At 40.9% G+C, this 6204-nt stretch overlaps 1 long non-coding RNA gene across 3 annotated transcripts; it reads right to left on the bottom strand.

The window, feature by feature from the left end:
* Window positions 1-2014: 2014 nt before the first annotated feature.
* LOC127412862 (uncharacterized) lies at window positions 2015-5664 on the bottom strand. 3 transcript variants are annotated; one of them, XR_007892493.1, is made up of 3 exons: window positions 5606-5664; window positions 3366-4534; window positions 2015-3252 (listed from the first exon to the last, which is right to left on the bottom strand). It is a non-coding gene; the product is annotated as an uncharacterized LOC127412862 (long non-coding RNA). The 3 variants fall into 3 exon arrangements; XR_007892492.1 differs by having other exon boundaries at window positions 3366-4553; window positions 5606-5646; XR_007892491.1 differs by having other exon boundaries at window positions 3366-4573; window positions 5606-5625.
* Between the last annotated feature and the right edge of the window lie 540 nt (window positions 5665-6204).

Here is a 6204-nt window from a genome sequence, read left to right as displayed (position 1 = left end):
AGTTGTCCTCTCGGACTTTAATGATAACAGCGTGGAGGAGATGTATCGGGGGAAACGCATACTTGCACGTCGTTGGCCACTTGTGGGCCAAGGTGTCCACTCCCAGCAGGGCTTGGGACATGGAGTACCAAAGAGGGCAGTGGGCTGTACCTGCGGAGGCAAACAGGTTTATTTCCACTTTGCCGAACAGTTTCCAAATCTTCATAACCATTTGAGGATGAAGTCTCCATTCCCCTGCCATCAGCCCCTGACGTGACAGCATGTCCGCTCTGCAGTTCAAATGGCCCGGGACATATATCGCGTGCAGGGAGAGGAGATGGCGCATGTTCCACACGAGGAGGCTTTGCACCAGGCTCAACATTGGTAACGATCAAGTGCTGCCTTGGCGATTTATGTATGCTACCACATATTGTCCGAATGAATCAGAATGTGATGATTCACTATGTCAGAATGGAAAGCTTTCACCGCTAAGGCGGCTAGCATTTCCAAGCAGTTGATTTGCCACGCCTGTTTCATACCTGTCCAAGTGCCAAAATCCGGGCGTCCATCACACAGTGCGCCCCAACTAGTGTCGGACGCATCCGTGGTCACCACTTTTCATCTGAAAACCTGACCCTGCATCACACCCTGCTGATAAAGGTTTGGAGCCGTCCATGGTGCTAGAGCAGCCAGGCAGCAGCGGGTCACGGTGATGTGCATGCGCCCCTGATGCCAGGCATGAGTGAAATATGTGTTTCCTATCGATTCAGTTCACGAGACATTGCTCAACGATTTGGGGAAATTCCTTTTCCATGACCTAGTTGAAGCCTTTGTATTATGACGGCAATCTTATGATTGGCAATGGTGTCTGAGCCCCGCCCTTTTAGGCACGCATTTGTCCTATATAAGCGGGTGCTCACACACCATTTCTTAAGAATTTCATTCCTTCAAGACCGACATCATCTCGTCTTGACTATCCACCTGGATCAGCCCTCTCTTCACCGTTGACGGACACCCATCTGCAGATGGGATTCCCTGCAGCCGCATCAGGACGTTGTTCGCCTGACTCTCAGCGCCTGCAGCGAGGATCACCCGCCCCCTCAAGTGTTCCAGCGAAGACATCCCCACTTCGCAGCCGGATCGGGTTCTTCGCTCAGCGAGACATCTACCCGCTTCCCACAGGAATACTTGTGATACGACATCTTTAAAAAGACGTGAATTTTTTTACGTCACTTGGACAGAATTTTACGACGAAAGGATAAAGCTCCTGCCTGGATGCTGCAGTAAGTGGGTAGATGTCTTGCTAAGCGAAGAACCTGATCCAGCTGCGAGGTGGAGACTTCTTCGCTGGAACACTAGAGGGGGCGGGTGATCCTCACTCCATTGCCAATCATAAGATTGCTGTTATAAAGGCTTCAACTAGGTTGTGGAAAAGGAATTTCCCCAAAGCCTTCAGCAATGTCTCCTGAACTGAATCGATAGGGAAACACATATTTCACTCTTGGTTACTAGTATACAGACTAATTATAGAAACTGACAAATACCTAAATTTGGACATGATTTTAAAACAATTTAGTAAAGAAAAACAATTTACTGCTCTGAAAAAAAATATATATATATATATATATATATATATAGCTGTTATAAATAGCCGTATTTCAAAATAATCAGCCAATTCTAAATAAACTCTAGACTGGACACACAAGGTTTGTGCCGCAGCATAATGTACATATTCTCAAAGGTTTCTTTTAGGTTTCCCCCTTTGCATTGCACAGAAAAAAAGTAATTACAGTATGTAAATCATTTAGTTACGCAGTAGCGATGAATAAAGCAGCAGGTGCATTGTGGACGTTGACATTTTGTTTTCATAACCACTTCAGTCAAATGTTGGTGTGAAGCAGGTAATTTTTCTGTTTTTGCTAAATCTTTGCTATCAATATTTGCTATCTGCACAATGATGGATTTGTATTTGAGCCTAGCTCCAGTCCATTTTAATTTTCTGAGATCAGATCAGCACATAAATCAGTAAAACAAGTAATATTCAAAAGCAATGTTTTATTTCACAACATCACAGCAAAATTATAAATGCAACAACCAAATGATTCTATAGTTTCACTAAAGCATTGCATACAAAGTACATTATAGGCTTCATACCAAATGCAATCAGTAATATTCACAAAGAACAACACATGCAAGACATTTTTACCTTTGACAAATCACAAAATCGATTTGGTCCTAAGGAATGCCACTTACTTGAACATTTAAACTCACCACCAAACTGGCAATGTGATGAAATAATAAAGCCATTAATTGGTTTAATGTTTAGATGCACCAGTCATTGATACTACCATGCTAGTCCTATTTCTGCAGTATTTAGTATGTATACTCTGCATATTATAAAAATTATGCATATATTATGATGACCTTCTACAAAAGCTGATATGTGCTGTGAACAACAGAGCACAGTGTTGTGTACTGTATACAATTAGTATGCACACTACCTAGTAATACATTTTTAAAATAGTATGCGAAACAGAATGTATTATGCAACAAACATTTCAAGCAATGTGTCGCAAGTGGTGTCCACTTATCTCGCAAATAAAACGTCATTCACTTTAACCAAATATTGTATAAACACCTTAACTCTTTCAGTCAAGACAATTCTGTCATTTACTCACCCTCATGTTGTTCCAAACCCATCCGTGGAACACAAAAGATGCTAGGCATAATTTTAGCCCCAGTAACCCTTTACTTTCATTGTATGCCAATTTTATATGTATGATAAAGGTCATATGGGTTTGGAAAACATAAAAAGTAAATAACAAAACTTACATTTTTGTGTGAACTAAATTGTGGCTGATATTTAGCTACTTCTGGTTCACTTATCACACTCAAGCACATTGCATTGTGAGATGCAGGATCCTGCAACATGGTGTCAGAATACAATTTCTATACCTACATTTTTGTCAAAAACATTTACGTGGCTTGTCTTGTTGTACGTATCATGACAGTTTTCTGGTGAAATTAACACTAGAGGCGCCAAAACAACGATTTTCATTCACTTTCACACAAATCACGAGTAAGACCGGGCATACACGGTGCGAGTTCTGACACTCAGGAGGCTGTAACCCCCTAAGCTTTCGGTGCCATTTGAGCAGGCTGAAACTTCTCCAGTAAGGAGATCTGCTTGTTTTGGTCAAGAGTTGTCTGGAAATGAGACGGTTGTCTGGAGTAACTTCCTAAAATACGATGTCTTCCATCAAAACATGATTACTGAGAAATAGAAAATAACATTATATGAAATTAAAAAGTTGGATATAATTCATAAGTCTTTAAACAAAGTATTTAAACATAAAAAAAATTAAAAAACTAGATGTTACTTGTACCTGTAGGGGTTGGGATCTCTCTGCCAGAATGCAACACTTGGTCCCATGAGCACTCACTGAGCACTTTATTAGGAACATTATACTAATACTGGTTAGGGTCTCCTTTTGCTCTCAAAACAGCCTCAATTCTTCATGGCATTGATTCCACAAGATGTTGGAAACATTCCTTTGAGATTCTGGTCCATGTTGACATCACGCAATTTGTGCAGATTTGTCAACTTCCAATTTATGCTGCGAATCTCCCGTTCTACCACATCCCAAAGGATGGATTCTGATCCAGTGACTGGGAAGGCCACTGAAGAACAGTGAACTCATTGTCATGTTCATGAAACCAGATTGAGACCACTTTTACTTTGTGATATGGTGACATTATCATGCTGGAAGTAACCATTATAAGATGGGCAAATTGTGGCCATTGAGGGATGCACATGTTCAGTGACTATTGACACAAAGCAGGTTGGGTCCATGGATTCATGCTGTTCAAATTCTGACCCTACCAACTGTGCGCCTCAGCAACAATCAAGATTAATCAGACAAGGTTACGTTTTTCCAGTCTTCAACTGTCCTGTTTTGGTGAGCCTGTGTCCACCTCGGCCTCACCCTCTGTCTCACCCTCGGCCTCAGCTTTCTTTTTGTTCCCTGACAGAAGAGGAACCGTATGTGGTCTTCTCTTGTTGTAGCCCATCAACCTCAAGGTTCGACGTGTTGTGAATTCTGAGATGCTTTTCTGCGCACCACAATTGTACAGAGTGGTTATCTGAGCTACCGTAGCTGTTCTGTCAGCTCGAACCAGTTTGTCCAGCCTCCGCTGACCTCTCTCATCAACAAGGCGTTTCCGTCCACAGAACTGCCGCTTACTAGACGTTTTTTGTTCTTGGCACCATTCTGAGTAAACTCTAGAGACTGTTGTGCGTGAAAATCCCAGGAGCTTAGCAGTTACAGAAATACTCAAGCCACCTTGTCTGGCACCAACAATCATGCCACGGTCGTAATCACTGAGATCAGATTTTTTCCCCATTCTGATGGTTGATGTGAACATTAACCGAAGCTCCTCACCCGTATCTGCATGATTTTATAGATTTCAAGTAGCTGTACAGGTGTTCCTAATAAAGTGCTCAGCGAGTGTATTTCACCACCGTTCCCAGTCAACCGGCTTCTTGTGCTGAAAACTGCAACCAAGACAGCAAACTAAATGACACAAGGGAACCCTGAATCACAACAATGATTGACATTTAGATGATAAGAACATGCCTTATGTTGATCATGTGCCTTATATTTACCCCACAAAAATGAACAATGCAGAATAAAAGAGTTGTACCTATATAAAGCCTCCTAGAACACTTGTATGACGTCCAAAAATGTTCTCTAGTTAGGCAGCTCAAGTTTTGTGAATTATGATCTTCAAAAATGTTATCTATTCAGCCAGTTTAGTAGATTTTGAGACTACCATGCCCAATAATGCTGTCTAGGAAGGTAGCAAACTAGGGTTTCGACATTCTGCTACTCAGAAATGCTACCTAGACAGACAGCTCAGAGGTTTTTGAGACTGTAAGGAACAAAACATGATATCTAGGTAGGCTATATGGCACCCAAAATGTTGATTAGGTACAGCCCACAAGGTTTTGACATTATGCTGTCCACAAATACTGTCTAGTTATGGAGATTCCTAATAACACACTTCTTTCCTACATAATGAATGTTATGAAGATAATTAGTGAGTCATGTAATAATGTAAAGCTACATTTTTAGCTATATGTTTGATACTGTGAATTCGAGCAGTTTGAGCTGATCAATGTCATGCAGAAGAGATAATGCAGGTTTATTATTTTTCTGAATGAAAATATTGCATGATTTACAAATAATCCGATTCTGTCTGCGTGTTCGGAAACTACAGCATACAAACATGCATGCTTATAAAAGAGCACTAACCAAAAAAAGGAGCGCGCCACTTATGAGCTGTCTTACTTTATTTTACCCTTATAAATATATATATATATATATATATCTCTATAGCCGCGTTAGCTGCTAACGCATGTCTCCAACGCAGCAAACACTCCGCCATGTTACAGCGGTGGGAAATTCCCCACAACGAAAACTTGAATTAACACCTTTTTAACACGAACCACTGATTACATCTAATAATATGCATAATAAACAACCATACTAAACTATATAGACATGAAACAGACAATTAGAAAATATGATAACACAATTAATCAGGGGAGCAGCCTGGAACTTACCTCTCCCGTCTGATGACGTCAGCGCAGTAAAGCGAGCGAAATGAACCCGGATGTCGCGTCTGCTCCGATGCTTTAGATCAGAGCCCGTCGGAAGGGGGACCCTACAAGGTTAGCATAGAACAAAGCACAACAGTCTGGCTCCGGAAGTAAAAATCCAATTCATTTATCCCATAGACCTGTGGTTCCCATACTTTTTACAGTGGCGTGCCCCTCCAAACATTCAACATCCATTCGCGTTCCCCCTCTCTAACGCATAGATAACATTCATACAAGGTATTTTGGAAAAATGTATATTTAACACAATTATTATTATTTTTTTAAAACAACTCAAATTATATTTAACATGTTATATTTGTACATGTTTTATACATGTTATATTAATCATATACATATTGAATAAATGGCTCACCGATTGAGATGGGTATGCTAAATATGATATAACTGCATAATTTGAAAACGCCCCCCTCATTGTGGCATGGTATGCAAGAACAGCATTCGGTTCTGTGCCTGGAATTGCGCATCACTGCAGGTACGGCATTGCTGGTGTTCTGTCGAAGTCTGTTCCCCCTATGTTCCCCCTTTGTCAAAGTCTTTTCCCC

This window comes from Myxocyprinus asiaticus, chromosome 22, assembly GCF_019703515.2.
Source record: "Myxocyprinus asiaticus isolate MX2 ecotype Aquarium Trade chromosome 22, UBuf_Myxa_2, whole genome shotgun sequence".
NCBI classification, from domain to species: domain Eukaryota; kingdom Metazoa; phylum Chordata; class Actinopteri; order Cypriniformes; family Catostomidae; genus Myxocyprinus; species Myxocyprinus asiaticus.
Note: the sequence above shows the minus strand (reverse complement) of the source record. Positions and strands in the feature narration are given on the sequence as shown.